We start from the raw sequence: 15,610 nt of genomic DNA, 5'->3' as shown, positions 1-15,610 counted from the left end.
CGGCTCTGATATCCCGCTAGGCAGGGGCTTAACAAAATAAGCATTACAGCAGCAGCCGCTATCTAGCCCCATAGCACCACCTGGTGTTCAATTGTGCATGCAACCTCTTAAAAAAAAACACATGTTTTTGTAACGAGGACAACAAGTTTGTCTTTAGGACAGCTTGTTTAGCGACCATACCAAGTTACAAGGGCACTGACCCCAGTGACCTATGACAGATGATCACACTTACGACTGTTGGGGTATTCCCAGGGTCACGTGATCAGAATTCAAAGGCTTGGCAGCTGGCATGTACTTACGACGGTTGTGATCCCCTTTGGCGACCGTCTGATAACCAAAGTCAACGGGGGAAGCCGGATTTGCTTAACAACCGTGTGACTGATTTAACCACTGCAGGGATCTGCTTAACAATGGTGGCAAGGAAGGTTGTAGAATGAGGCAGAACGCACCTGACCTACCTTAGCAACAGAAAAATATATATATTTTTTGCTTAGTTGTGGCTGTAAGTGGAGGACTCTCTGCATATGCAGTTTAAGAAATGTGGGGTTTCGATTCAACAGGCTCCAAATAGCAGCTGGTGGATTGCGCGCGCACACACACACTCCCACCCCCCCACACACACACACTTTACACTTAGCAGAAATGACATTGCTGCCAGTGGTTCAATTAGCTGGCCTGAGATGGCCAATAGGGGGCAGCAGAATCCGACAGAAAAACACCATTCGGCCAGATTAGTGTAGCCAAGATGTAGCTTTTGTTTTTTTGATGATGATGATGATGATGATGATGTATGATTATGATTATGATTATGATTATGATTATGATTATGATTATGATTATTGAAAGACAACCATAAGTGAAGCATAATTGCACCAGTGAGACAGGATGATGGTGTGGTCAGAGGCGAGTTGTTTTGCCTCTTTAAACAAAAACAAAAAAAGCCACTAGAAATAAATCACTAAGAATCTGTCAGCTGGAGAAACGTCTCTCTTGATAGTACTTTGTGAATTTAGTCTATGAATTAATGGGGCTTTGTCCCAATTCGCAAGGAAAGAGAGAGAAAAAAGGAGCTATTTTCCACACTTTCAAAAGTGTGACTTCAGAAGTAAAGTTGTCCATAAATTATATACCGTGTTTCCCCCAAAATAAGACCGTCTTTTATTTTTAGCCACCCAAAAAGGCACCAGGTCTTATTTTCAGGGGACGTCATCCACTGACTTAATCTCACTTGCGCGCATCGCCCCCTGGCCTCCTTTTCGCTGTCAGAGGCCTTCAGGAACTTCTTCTTCTGTGGCCGGCAAAGCTTTCCTGAAGGCCTCTGCAGCCGATAAGAGAGCTCTGGATCGATCCGGAGCTTTGTTATCAGCTCCAGAGGCCTTCAGGAAAGCCTTGCCAGGACTCTTCAATATCTTCATTAACGACTTAGATGAGGGAATAGAAGGGGAACTTACCAAATTTGCAGAGGATACTAAGATGGCAGGAATAGCTAACACCCAAGAAGATAGGCTCAAGGTCCAGGTGGATCTTGACAGACTAGAACCCTGGGCCATATCTAACAAAATGAAATTCAATGTAGAGAAAAGTAAAGTCCTGCACTTAGGCAAGAAAAACCAAAAGGACACTTATAATAGACGGGGTGAAACCAGGCTCAGTAGCAGAAACTGTGAAAGGGATCTCGGAGTCTTAGTGGACAACCAGCTAAATAGGAGCCAGCAGTGTGCAGCAGCCGCCAAAAAAGCCAATTTAATCCTAAATTGCATTAACAGAGGGATTCAGTCAAGATCACGGGAGGTACTAATACCACTTTTTTTTTTTAAACAAGTTTTATTTTCAAGACAAACAATACATAGATACACATAAAACAAAACATAAAAGCATAAAAAATCTCTTATCTGAAAGTTGATTAGTCCCGGGTTAAAACTCTTGGTACAGACACAAATTCAAATTCATATTCATTTTACATACCATTTCATATCTTATTAACATTTTCAGTTTTCTATATGTCTTCTCCTCTCCTTTAAATTTTCTCAATTTTATTTTATTTTATTTATCTCCTCTCAATTCATATCATAATATTTATTATTCTTTGTCTGTTCTATTCCAGCCAGCCCTTTATTTTCCTTCTTTAAAAAAAAGAAGAAACTTCTCCTGTACACTATATGGAGTATGATGCCTTTATCTCTTTCCCCTACATTTATAATACTTAATATAAAACACATGACATATATTGGGATTCTGTCTGGTACATTCTAAAATTATACTATATTATCAAAAATAATACAAATCTATTCATTAGTATTAATATTCATTCATATCTTAAACATTTAAATCATTACTTTTCAATTAAATCACATACTTTTATGGGAGCCCTATTTTCCATAGTTATATATTATATCCCTCATCATATATTATAGCTCATTATTTCATTAAAAGTACCTCCTTCTACTTCAATTCTCATTTCACAAGAAATTTTGCTAGTATACCATATTCTAATCATTGATATTAACAATCATTTATATCTTAAACATTTTATCCATTTCAATTAAATAGCATGCCTTTGTGGGAACACTTAGGCTTTTCAAAGATTATTACCCCCCACATCACAATCTTAAATCATGTTTCGTTACAGTACTCCCTTTTCTTAACCAAAAATTTCACTAATTTATGTTAAATATTTTATCACATTTTAGGTTACATATTGTTTCTAATTTTCTATGTTTACTTCTAAATACAAGTATAAAAATGCAGTCTTATGTACCTTTCTAGAATCCCTTTAACCATAAAGCTTATCCATTATCTCTAAAAAAAAATTGCTTCTTAACATCTTGCTCCCCACTATTAGGACTTCTCATCCCTTCCTTTCTTTCTTGTTTCTTCTTCTCCTTGTCCTCTTTACCCCCTTGTCTCTCCACCTCCCTTTTATTCTGCTTTCCCCCTTTCTGTTGTTTCTTAACATAGTGTCCCCTTTTCACCTTATTCTTCTCTTTTTGGGCTATTTTTCCAGATCTTAAAGACCTTTTTCCCTTTTTCTCTTGCTTTTTCTCTTCTCCAGTCAAAGTAATTTGTTCATCAAAGATGGCTTCTCCTTCCTCTTTGTCCCCATCATCCTCATTCTGCTTCACATAAGTACAAACCGCCATTTCCAAGTATTGAAAAATAGTGTCAAGACCATCTTCCCTCCTTGTTTTTCTCTTTCAAATTTTTGATATATAAGTTCCAATTCATCCATAGATGATGCCATTGTGTAGAGAAAAAGTTTTTCCAAACAACCACCCAGATGATTTAATCATAAGTAATTTCCAAAGGTTCCAAAGTCACCAAACAATCCAAACAGACTATTTCTTTTAGATATCTTCTTCTTCTTCACTTTCTCTTTCTGGGGTTAAAGTAATCACAAATCCTTTTCAAATATATTTTTTGGAAGTTTTTAAACTCTTTGTAATTGCGCGCACAGGCCTAGGGGGTGTTGGGGGGCACACATTGCCTTCTGGGTGCTGGCACGTGAGCGCGAGCGTGCAAGCGCACGTACAATTTTTGGCACAGGAGCCCAAAAAGATTAGCCACCACTGATCTGTGTCATCCTCAGGAGTGGAAAAATGACTTGATGGCCCAAAATCGATCGATCGATCTCTCAAAATAACAATTAGGACTTTTTGTGTGTGCTAGATTTAGCGGGATTGTAGTTTTAAATGTCTCCCCACACCAACTTTGATACGGGGATACCAAGAAAATTCAGATCAAAATTCCAGAGCTCCAGGACAGTTTTGTGAATCGGTTTACTAGGAAACGGTCACTGGTTCAGGCTATTAGATACAACACTAGGTGGCACCACAGAACGGACTTCAAATAAACCAGATTATTCTTCTACTCTAGTGAATTATTCACTGGAACGGCTGCCTAAAAAGAAATTCCAGAAAGTCTTATTAACAAAAAGAATTTGTCAGCCAATCCTAGTTGATCAGTTGTTTGAGTTTTTAATACATACATACATACATATACATATACATTCATAAACATACGTGTGTGTGTTATTTTAATATAATATTTTTAATCTTTCTTTTTTTCTCTCCTTCTCTTTCTCTTTTCTCTCTTTTCTCTTTCATGCTTTTTTTTCTTTTCTCTCTCTTTCTCTCTGTGTGTCTCTCCCTCTTTCTCTCTCTCTCTTCCTCCCTCTTTCTCTCTCTCTCCCTCTTTCTCTCTCTCTCCCTCTTTCTCTCTCTCCTCTCTCTCTCTCTCTCTCCCTCTCTCTCTCTCTCTCTCTCTCTCTCCCTCCCTCCCTCTTTCTCTCTCTCTCCCTCTTTCTCTCTCTCCCTCTTTCTCTCTCTCTCTCTCTCTCCAGCTTAATTATGCCCATTCTTAAATCCTTGACAGATGGCTAAGCAAGAAAGAAGTCACCTTATTCTTGACCACTGAGGCACAAAATCATCCCCCACAAGCAGGAAGGCCGAGGAAAAATCGGTAGGGCTGCTAGGCTGGTTTTTTGCAGAGTATAGATGCCTCAAATGCATGTCCAAAGTCAGATGTCATTGCTGATCCTAAGACTTTGGGATACAAGCAGAGGGTAGGATAACAGTAAAAAAAAAATAAACAATTTTTTTTTTTAATCTTAGTGACTGCCTGGACAGGTCCCACGAGGTTTTCTGGTGAGATTTGAGGCTCACCAAGAAGTAAGGAGAAATTTCCTAATCATGAGAATAGTTAGACAATGGAACGGCTCTGACGCTGGAGGTTTTTAAGAAGGGGTTGGAAAGCCATTTGTCTGAAATGGTCTTTGGGTTTCCTGCTTGAGCCTGGGGTTGGACTAAAAGACCTCCGAGGTCCCTTCCCAGTCTGTTATTCTATTCGCAACAGCCTCCCTCCAGGCTAGGCCAGCGGAGTTTCGCCCCAAAGTCTCCTCCATCCAATTAATAGACGCTGCGTCTTCTGCTCTGCTCCTCTTTTTCACACGATAAGACAGACCCAAATGGAGAACTCTGAAATGGAGAGACCTTTGCACGATGGACAAAATAAAACAAGTCCTTACACTTCAAGTAAATTGGGTATGTCTGGTTTAATTTTTTTTTTAAAAAAAGGATTAGGGGTGAAATGATAGCAGTGTTCCAATATTTGAGGGGGTTGCCCCAAAGGAGAAAAAGTCAATTTCTCCAGAGCCCCTGAAGGCAGGACAAGGAGCAACGGATGGAACCTGATCAAGGAGAGAAGCAACCTGGAATTAGGGAGAAATTTCCTGACAGTGGGGACAATTGACCAGTGGAACTGCGTGCCTCCAGAAGTTGTGAATGCTCCATCGTTAGAAGTTTTCGAGAAGAGATTGGACTGCCCTCTGTTTGAAATGGTAGAGGGTCTCCTTCTTGAGCAGGGGGCTGGACTAGAAGACCTCCAAGGCCCCTTCCAACTCTGTTATTCCTTCCTAGGGCTGAGAGAGAGAGGCTGGCCAACTGGCTTAGTGTCTAATAATCATAGAATTATAGAATCTTAATTATAGAAGGACTAGAACTCATGGTCTCCTTCTCCTGCTTTCTAACCTAACCTGGGTCTCTAAATAAAGATGGAGCACCAACACACACACACACACACACACACACACACACACACAAGCTTATTTATGTCCCACAGTCCTTCTGATCAGTAGGTCATGCAGTGTTGTTAGTTGCAAAGTCGTGTCTGACCCATTGTGACCCCATGGACAACGTTCCTCCAGGCCTTCCTGTCCTCCACCATCTTCTGGAGTCCACTGAAGCTCACGCCGACTACTTCAGTGACTCCATCCAGCTACCTCCTTCTCTGCCATTCCCTTCTTCTTTGGCCCTCCATCTTTCCCAAAATTCGGCTCTTCTCCAGGGAGTCCTTCCTTCCTTCTCATGAGGTGGCCAAAGTCTTTGAGTTTCCTCTTCAGGATCTGGCCTCCTAAAGAGCAGTCAGGGTTGATCTCCTCTAAGATGGACCGGTTGGATGGCCTTGCAGTCCACGGGACTCGCAGGGGTCTCCTCCAGCCCCAGAGTTCAAAGGCCTCCATTCTTTGGGGCTCGGCCTTCCTTGTGGTCCAACTTTCACCCCACGCATTGCAACCCTGGGAAAACCACAGCCTTGACTCCACACACTTTTGTTTGCTGAAGAGTCAGTGGCCCTGAAATCACCAGACAAAATGGGGAAACCTTTTAACAAGCAGTAAACTCCTAGAACCATCACTCAGAAGACTCATTTAGGCCATCAAAGACTAAACATTCTGCTCCAGGAAAGAATCCAAATTAAAGTTAGCCTTGAACACGTGGGGGGGGGGGGGGTGGAGAAAAAGAAGAAGGAACTCATCCCTTCTCAACTAAACAATCCGCACCGGCTGAATTGCTCTTATTTTTCGGAAATGTTTCCTAACACTCAACTGGAGTCTGACTTGTTCTAATTGACAATCTATCATTCTTTGACCCGGACTCTGGAAAAATAGAGAACAGCTTTCCAAATGTATTTTTCAAGGATTTTTATGGCCCAAAACGACTCGGGGAAAGTATTCCAATTCACAGTGGAGAAGATTCAAGTAATATTTGGGGGTTTATTTGTTTTTTTTGCAAGCTGCTTGGAAAATCCGGTAAATCATATTATGAATGATTGCAGGAACTGGGCATGTCTAGTCTAGGGAAGAGAAGAACTAGGGCTGACATGATAGCAGTTTTCAATATTTGAGGGGCTGCCCCAAAGAAGAGGGGGTCAAACTATTCTCTAAAGCAAGGGTCTTCTTCAAACTTGGCAACTTTAAGACTTGTGGACTTCAATTCCCAGAATTCCTGAGCTAACTTGACTGGAGGAGGAATTCTGGGAGTTGAAGACCACAACTCTTAAAGCTGTCAAGTTTGAAGACCCCTATTTTAAAGCACTTGAAGGCAGGACAAGCAGCAATGATTTGGGGCTAAAACATACGAAGAACGGTTGCAGGAACTGGGCCTGGCTAGTCTAGGGAAGAGAAGGACCAGGGGAGACAGGATAGCAGTCTTCCAATATTTGAGGGGCTGCCCCAAAGAAGAGGAGGGGGTCAAGCTATTCTCCAAAACACCTGAAGGCAAGAAAGACAAGAAAGAATGGGTGGAAATTAATCAAGGAGAGAAGCAACTTGGAACTAAGGAGAAATTTCCTGACATTGAGAACAATCAACCAGTGGAACTGCTTGCCACCAGAAGTTGTGGGTGCTTCAACACTGGAAGTTTTCAAGAAGAGACAGGACAAGCATTTCTCCGGAATAATATAGGGCAGTGATGGCGAACCTTTTTCAGCTCCCTTGCTGATAATTGCGCATGCGCTCGCTTTCACGAGTTCACATGCCAGCACCCAGAAGGCAATGCGTGCTGGCCCCTCCATCACCCCCCCTTGTATGTGCGTGCAATGCAACCCCCCGTGTACTGCATGTCTGCAAATGCATGCGCAATTCCCCCCTCGCACACTGCACATCTCTGCACGTGTGTGCATGTCTCCTGTGCACCTCCTGCACTTTGCATGCCAGATAACCGACCATCAGCTGTCGGGCAGTGGTGCGCATGCACATGCCCAGTGGGGCTCTTCCAGGCGACCTCTCGTGTGCCGGAGGAAATGGCTGTCTGTGCCACTTCTAGCATGTGTGGCATAGGTTCGACAACACGGGTATAGGGTTTCCTGCTTAAGCACAGGGTTGGACTAGAAGACCTCCAAGGTCCCTTCCAACTCTGTTATTCTATTAAAAGCATAGCTGGTGTAGACAATTTTCCACTATTTTTTCCCCCAAGGGTATCTTTATTCAGTTATGATCCCAAATCAAAATTTGGACACTTTATAATTGATATCTATTTAAGGCAGTGGCACATCCTAGGCAGAAGTGGGATTCAGCTGGTTTGGACCGGTTCTGCAGAACCGGTAGCGCGAATTTTGAGCAGTCCAGAGAACCGGCCAATCCAACCTCTGACTGGCCCCGCCCCCATCTCTTCTCTGCCTCCCATTGAGTCCCAGTTGATCGGCTGGGCCTTCTTTGGTTGCCCTGCACAGGAGAACGGAGCTGGAAAGCAGGTTAGTGGGGTGGGGAGGGAAGGGGGATTTCCCCTTCCCTCCCCACGCCAACCAAGCCATGCCCACCAAGCGAAGCCACGCCCACCAAACCACACCCACCTAACCACGCCCACAGACCCAGTAGTAAATTGTTTTGAATCCCACCACTGATCCTAGGGTCACAGTGTCTCCCTTTGCAAAATTGCCCAGCTGGCTTCCGACCAGCGACGTCGATGGGAAAAGCCAAATTTGCCTAACAGCCATGTGCTTCACTTAAACAACCACAGCAAAAAGACCATCAGGGAGTGGAGTGCTGCCTTCGGAGATTTTGGAGGCTGGCAGCAATGATGAAGAGGCCCCCGAGGAGCCTGTGCCCAGTGCACGTGAGCAAAGGGCTCCTCGAAGGAAAGAGCAGCTGCAGCAGCACAAGCAACTTGGGAGTAAGACTGCAAGGTCATGGCCCCTCCCTTCAGAGATAAAAGCCAGCTGAGAAACTGGAGTTCTTTGCAGGAAGCAAAGAAGTTTTTGCACTCAAGCCTTGTGGACGTTTGGACTCTCTTGGTTGGTGTCTTTGTGTTTGAGATACTTCTTGGCAACTTTATCTAGTGTTCTTGGCAGCCTTGCACAAAGCTCATTCTTATCAGAGACAATGAGTTTGAAACAGCCTTTTAACCGGGAAGGAACGGAATTCGTAAGGAATCATTAAAAAGTTTTGCTGTTACCTCCGTTTCGTTTTTGTTTCCTTGGAACAAGGTTTGGGTCAGAACACTAAGCAAGGCATTTAAGTGAATTTTGCCCCCTTTTTTATGATCTTTCTTGTTAAGTAAACCAACTGCCGTTGTTAAGTTAGTCATACATGGTCGTTAAGTGAATCTGGCTTCCCCGTAGATTTTTGCTCGTCAGAAGGTTTCAAAAGGGGATCATGTGATCCCAGGACACTGCAACCATCATAAATGTGAGTTAGTTGCCAACTGTCTGAGTTTTGATCAGGTGACCCTGGGGAATTCTTAACGGCCGCTAAGTGTGAAAAACAGCCCTAAATCTCTTTTTTCGGTGCCGTTGTAACTTCAAACGGTCATTACATGAACTGTTGTAGGTCAAGGACTACCTCTAATGTTGGATGTTGGAGCGAGAGAGAGCAAGTTCAGGTCAACAGAAGTGGGATTAAAGCAAAAGGACTCCAAATGTCTTTAATTCAAGCCCAAGACATTTTTTAAAAACGCAAACACAATATTGCCGCAGGAAGTGAGACCAGCTGGAAGAAGATGAGGTACTTGCAAGGCAGCGCAAGATACATGGGAAGGAGGAGGGAGCCGTTGGGTGTATGCTGGGTTCAAAGGAAATGACGGGTTCAAGCCCTAAAATCCACTCGGCTACTGGTTTATCGGAAAGATCCCCTGAGTGTAGGCTGAGGTTTGAACTGGTGATGTAACCATTCTGGAGCATGCGCCTGGTGAAATTCAAAATTTTCCCTGCTTCTTCTGTTCTTCAGCCAATTAATTAATTTATATAACTGCCCAGAGTTATTGGGAATTGAGGAAGGAGGAAGGAGGAGGGGGAAGGAGGAGGGAGGAAGGGGAAGGAGGAAGGAGGAGGGGGAAGGAGGAAGGAGGAAGGGTAAGGAGGAAGGAGGAGGGGGAAGGAGGAAGGAGGAAGGAGGAAGGGAAGGAGGAAGGAGGAGGGGAAGGAGGAAGGAGGAAGGGGAAGGAGGAAGGAGGAGGGGAAGGAGGAAGGAGGAAGGAGGAAGGGGAAGGAGGAAGGAGGAGGGGAAGGAGGAAGGAGGAAGGGGAAGGAGGAAGGAGGATGGGGAAGGAGGAAGGAGGAGGGGAGGAGGAAGGAGGAGGGGAAGGAGGAAGGAGGAAGGGGAAGGAGGAAGGAGGAGGGGAAGGAGGAAGGAGGAAGGAGGAAGGGAAGGAGGAGGGGAAGGAGGAAGGAGGAAGGGAAGGAGGAAGGAGGAGGGGAAGGAGGAGGGGAAGGAGGAAGGAGGAAGGAGGAGGGGAAGGAGGAGGGGAAGGAGGAAGGAGGAAGGGAAGGAGGAAGGAGGATGGGGAAGGAGGAAGGAGGAAGGAGGAGGGGGAAGGAGGAAGGAGGAAGGGTAAGGAGGAAGGAGGAGGGGGAAGGAGGAAGGAGGAAGGAAGGAGGAAGGAGGAGGGGAAGGAGGAAGGAGGAAGGAGGAGGGGAAGGAGGAGGGGAAGGAGGAAGGGAAGGAGGAAGGAGGAAGGGGAAGGAGGAAGGAGGAGGGGGAAGGAGGAGGGAAGGAGGAAGGAGGAGCAGAAGGAGGAAGGAGGAAGGGGAAGGAGGAGGGAAGGAGGAAGGAGGAGGGAAGGAGGAAGGGGAAGGAGGAGGGGAAGGAGGAAGGAGGAGGGGAAGGAGGAAGGGGAAGGAGGAAGGGAAGGAGGAAGGAAGAGGGGAAGGAGGAAGGGGAAGGAGGAAGGAGGAGGGGAAGGAGGAAGGAGGAAGGAAGGAGGAAGGAAGAGGGAAGAGGGAAGGAGGACAGAGGAAGGAGAAGGGGAAGGAAGGAGAAAGGGAAAGAGGAAGAGGAAGGAGATGGAGGAGAAACACCTGTGAGTAAAGCCACTTGTCTCTACTTTTTTCCTCTTCCCCCACAAACATTTGTCCCAGGTGGAAGTGTCGATTCGGGCCGCAAGGACCCCAAACCCCCTATTACGGGGGCATCTCTCTAAAGCCAAATCCAGCAAAGGCAACATCCGCTACCACTGCATGATCTGCCCCTGAACATCATGTCTTTCTTCACTGCGAAGCAGCCGACACCAAGCGCCATAACCTGGCTTTTAGCCGTCACGCCTACCTTATTATTATTATTTTTTTGCTTCTCGTGTCCCTTGTCTGCCCAGCCGACAGGTGAGACACGATGAAAGCTTTGATGGCCTCCTTATAAATGGACCTGGGAAACTCCTGGAGGCGATTCTCCTGCCTCCTATCGTCTTCACAGATGTTTCCCTCTCCTTCTTGGCTGACTTCCCAATGCTGTGATGTTCCTTCAACCCCACCAGGAGGGAGCCAGGACTGGCCTTTGGGCCGGCAAGGACACAGCGTCCTCCACAGACCGTCATTCTTTCCACAGTTGTGGGGGAGGGAGGGAAAAAAAATCCCTCAACAGGTCTACCCACCGCAAACAAACCTCTTTTGAACCGACTGCCCATATCTTGGTGTATACCAGTGGTGGTTATGCTACTGGTTCGGCCCGGTTCTACCGAGCCGGTAGCGGCAATGAATGAGCAGTGGAGACTGAACCCGCTGTTGGGCCCACCTGCCCACCTTCGCTCTCAAACTCACCTGTATCCCCCTGCTTTTGAAGCGCAGCTGCTTTGTGGAAGAGCGCCGCCTGGTAGCGGCTGAAGCAACCGGGAGAGTGCAGGCTTGCAGGAGGTGAATTGAAACACGCCTGCGCCTGCGCAAAGTACGTGTTTGGCACCAAGCCATGCACACCGAACCGGTGGTAAAAAGTTTTTGAATGCCACCACTCTTGTATACATTTACAGAAGGGCTGGGATGCAAATATTTTTTACTACCGGTTCTGGGGGTGTGGCTGGATAGGAGTGGGTAGGTGGGTGTGGCCATATGGCTGGGTGGGCATAGCTTCTTTTTTTGCAGCATCCCCCCCTCGGGCCCTATTTTTTGGCCTCCTGGGCCTCAGGGAAGTCTCCTGGGGAGGCCCCAAGAGGCTTCTCAGAGGCCCAGGAGGCCAAATCGGAGAGCGGGGAGGGTGGCCACACAGCACCACCAGCCCCTCCGCGCTCCTGGGCCTCAGGGAAGCCTCCTGGGTGGGCATTATTGCTCCCAGGACGCTTCCCTGAGGCCCAGGAGGCCAAAAACAGAGCATGGGGGGGCGTGCAGCACACACACACACATACACACACACCATTTTTGGCCTCTTGGGCCTCAGGGAAGCCTAAGACGAAGCAGTAAGCAGGCATGATATTCCCTCTGAAAAAAAAATCGGGGCCGGCCAAAAGAGACCCCCCACCACGCGCCAAGAAATTGCTGCCCAGCTCCCTTTTCCTGCCGCTCAGCGGCCTCCGCTCGCACCGCCTGCCCGCCCACCCGGGCTCCGCTCGCACCGCCCGCCGCTCGCACCGCCCGCCCGCCCGCCTGGGCTCCGCTCGCACCACCCGCCGCTCGCACCGCCCACCCGCCCGGGCTCCGCTTGCACCGCCCGCCGCTCGCACCGCCCGCCCGCCCACCTCCCACTCGCACCGCCCGCCTGCCCCCCCGCCCGGGCTCCGCTCGCACCGCCCGCCGCTCGCACCACCCACCCACCCGCCCGGGCTCCGCTCGGCGATTCCCAAAAAAATCGGAATTCCGATTTTAATCGGAAGAATATCATGTCTGGCAGTAAGTCAGCGAGGGGGATCCTGGCACAGCTGATCATCGGAACAGCTCATTGTCGGGAGGGGGAAAAGATACCATAAGGAGTGACTGGGCAAGGAGTGGGAGGGGCATTTGGAGAGGAGCGGCTCAGCCAGGGGCACGAATTGCTTGTTCTCCAAACTGCACAGCATTGTAACAACCAGGTCTATCAAACCAGTCCGAACCGTAGAATCCTATCCCTGATTTAAGGACAGAAGCGAAGGGGAGAAATCAAAGCGAGGCCTATTGGAAAATCGAAAAGGCACGGCCTGCGTCGGGGTTCCAGTGTACAGATCGATCGTTTCCCATCGGTCAGTTTGGTCCGGAGAGAAACCATTCTCCTTCTAAAGAAGGAATGAGGTCTTTGAAGCAGAAAACAGTACAAGAATTTGGAATGGATTTTTCAAAAGGATTTTTTTGAAAGGATTGTTGAGACTCTAGAAAGGTTGCAGAGAAGAGCAACAAAAGATGATTAGGGGGCAGGAGGTTAAAAGATGGGAAGAACCGTTGTAGGAACTGGGTATGTCTTTTTTTAATGAAAAGTCTTCCAATATTTTGAGGGGCTGCCCCAAAGAAGAGGGGATTAAGCTCTTCTCCAAAGCACCCAAAGGAAAGACAAGAAGCAATGGGTGGAAACTGATCAAGGAGAGAAGCAATCTGGAATTAAGGAGGAAATTTCTTGAAAGTGAGAACAATTAATCGGTGGAAGGCCTTGCCACCAGAAGATGTGAATGCTCCAACGCAGTCTTTTGAAGAAGAGACTGGACAGCCACATGTCCTGATTGGAGTGGGGTCTCCTGCTAGACCAGGGGGTTGGACTAGAAGACCTCCAAGGTCCCTTCCTACTCTGGGATTCTATCATTTTGTGTTGCCGGGACTTCAAAGCAACTAAGGGAGGACACTCAGGAAGGGGGAATTCTCTACCGTTTTTCCTAGGAGCTGGTGCCTTCGGGCCGCTTTTCCTTCGAGATGACCAAAAAGGACAACAACCCAACAAGTTGAAACCAAAGTTGAAGAAAGGGCTGAAGGCAACCCCGTGGCTTCCAGGCGTCGTGCCAGGGATTGAGTGACAGGCTGTTTCCTTTCCGTGCAACATTCCACTGGCTCCCTCCTTGCCCTGACTGACGCCAGCTTCCCAGCTCCAGCCCAAAGCAAACATCAGCAGTTGGCACGGCTGCCTTGTTTTTCTCAGCTTCCCCATTCACGGTGCCTGAAAATGTTTGGTTCGATTAATTGGAGTAGGATTCTCCCTCCCTCTCTCTCTTTCTTTCTCTCTCTTTCTCTCTCTTTCTTTCTCTTCTCTTTCTCTTTCTCTCTCTTTCTCTCTTTCTCTCTTCTCTTTCTTTCTCTCTCTCTCTCTCTTTCCCTCTCTTTCTTTCTTTCCCTTTCTCTCTTTCTCTCTCTCTCCCCCTCTCTTTCTCTTTCTCTCTCTCTCTCTCTCTCTCTTTCTTTCTCTTTCTCTCCCTCTTTCTTTCTCTTTCTTTCTCTCTCTTTTCTCTCTTCTCTCTCTTCTTTCTCTTCGCTCTCTTTCTTTCTCTCTCTCTTTCTCTTCTCTCTTCTCTTCTTTCTCTCTCTCTCTCTTTCTCTCTTTCTCTTTCTTTCTCTCTTTCTCTTTCTCTCTCTCTTCTTTCTCTTTCTCTCTTTCTCTTCTCTCTTTCTCTCTTTCTCTCTCTCCCTCTCTCTCCTCTCTTTCTCTCCCTCTCCTCTCTCTTCCTCTTCTCTCTCTTTCTTCTCTCTCTTTCTTTCTCTCTCTTTCTTTCTCTCTTTCCTTTTCTTTCTCTTTCTCTCTCTGTCTCTTTCTCTTTCTTTCTCTCTTTCTCTCTCTCTCCTTCTCTCTCTCCCTCTCCTTCTCTTTCTCTCCCTCTCTTCCTCTCCCTCTCTCTTTCATTCTCTCTCTTCCTCTCCCTCTCTCTCTTTGTGTCTTCATATAGGGTTGTGTGAACAGGAATGAAAGAAAACTACTTTTCCAGAGACAAACTCTGTTGCCCCGTCTTTTTCAAACAAATGCTTTATGAACAGAATGACAGAATAACAGAGTTGGAAGGGACCTTGGAGGTCTTCTAGTCCAACCCCCTGCTCAAGCAGGAGACCCTACAGCATCCAGGACAAATGGCTGTCCAGTCTCTTCTTGAAAGCCTCCAGCGATGAAGCTCCCACAACTCCAGGAGACAACAAAATCACAGAGTTGGAAAAGCATCTTTGGGACAACCGTGACCTGGAAGATTCAAGTTGGATCAATTAATCGCTATTCCATTTTTTTCTTATCACGATTGGCACATCAGCTTCACGTTGACCTGGCACGATGTTCTACCCCTGGAACATGGTATAACCATGGCAGAGATGCCTTTGCTGTTTTTAATTGGGGCAGCTTTCCTCCAGGAGAAATGGGTTTCCTGGCCCTTCTGCCCCCCCGGAAACCAGCTGGATAAGTTCTCCTTTGCAACGGAACCCAAAAAAGAGGTTGAAGAGCATTCCTTGTGTTTTTTCTAGCAATTCTACAAAGGATGGTCTCCTTTCCACCACATGGCCCCATTGGGATGACTCACTTCCACCTTGATTTGATGAACGATGCACAGGCATAGTTTTGGTCGACTCCCCGTTTAAGAACGAGTCCCTCTTCCCATCAAAACCATCAGCAAACTCCTTGGGTTCTTCTTCCCTCCGATCGTCACGTTTCCCAAACTTCATTTCTGGTGTCTTGATGGCATCTCCAGGTGGTTTCCTAATTCAGCAGGACCAGTGTGTAGTTTAAATTTGTTTTCTTCTGGGATGTCTCTTTTCCGACTTCACAGTTCAACCCACAGACTTCCCTGAAGGAATTCCACGCAAATATTAACCGGGTTTGAGACTTCAATTCCAGACAAGGTCAGGCTAATAGTCTCACCTGCTGAGATGTTCTCTGGTTGCTGTGTGCTACCGACACATTTCCCAGCTCTTTTGTGCAGTGTTGTCTGGAAGAGGGGTCTCCAACCTTGTCCACTTTAAGACTTGTGGACTTCAACTCCCAGAGTTGCTGGCTGAGGAACTCTGGGAGTTGAACTCCACAAGTCTTAAAGTGGACAAGGTTGGAGACCCCTGGTCTGGAACACACGTATCTTAACTATGACACTGTGTGCGCCAAGACAAATTCCTTGTGTGTCTAAGCACACTTGGCCAATAGAGAATTCATTCCTTCATTCCTTCATCTGTCTCTTCTGGATATTCAATCAATCAATCAATCAGAATAGAGCTGGAA

The 15,610-nt window shown here is 46.7% G+C and overlaps 1 long non-coding RNA gene across 1 annotated transcript; it reads right to left on the bottom strand.

Annotated features, from left to right (window-relative positions):
- Positions 1-5,069: 5,069 nt before the first annotated feature.
- LOC148130616 (uncharacterized) lies at positions 5,070-13,494 on the bottom strand. Its single transcript, XR_015749953.1, has 2 exons — positions 13,300-13,494; positions 5,070-6,127 (listed from the first exon to the last, which is right to left on the bottom strand). It is a non-coding gene; the product is annotated as an uncharacterized LOC148130616 (long non-coding RNA).
- Between the last annotated feature and the right edge of the window lie 2,116 nt (positions 13,495-15,610).

Source organism: Notechis scutatus, chromosome 5 (genome assembly GCF_049901735.1).
Source record: "Notechis scutatus isolate UNSWTSFEM ecotype Mainland chromosome 5, rNotScu1.2, whole genome shotgun sequence".
NCBI lineage: Eukaryota > Metazoa > Chordata > Lepidosauria > Squamata > Elapidae > Notechis > Notechis scutatus.
The sequence above is the reverse complement of the archived record's forward strand: the minus strand, read 5'-3'. Positions and strand labels throughout refer to the sequence as shown.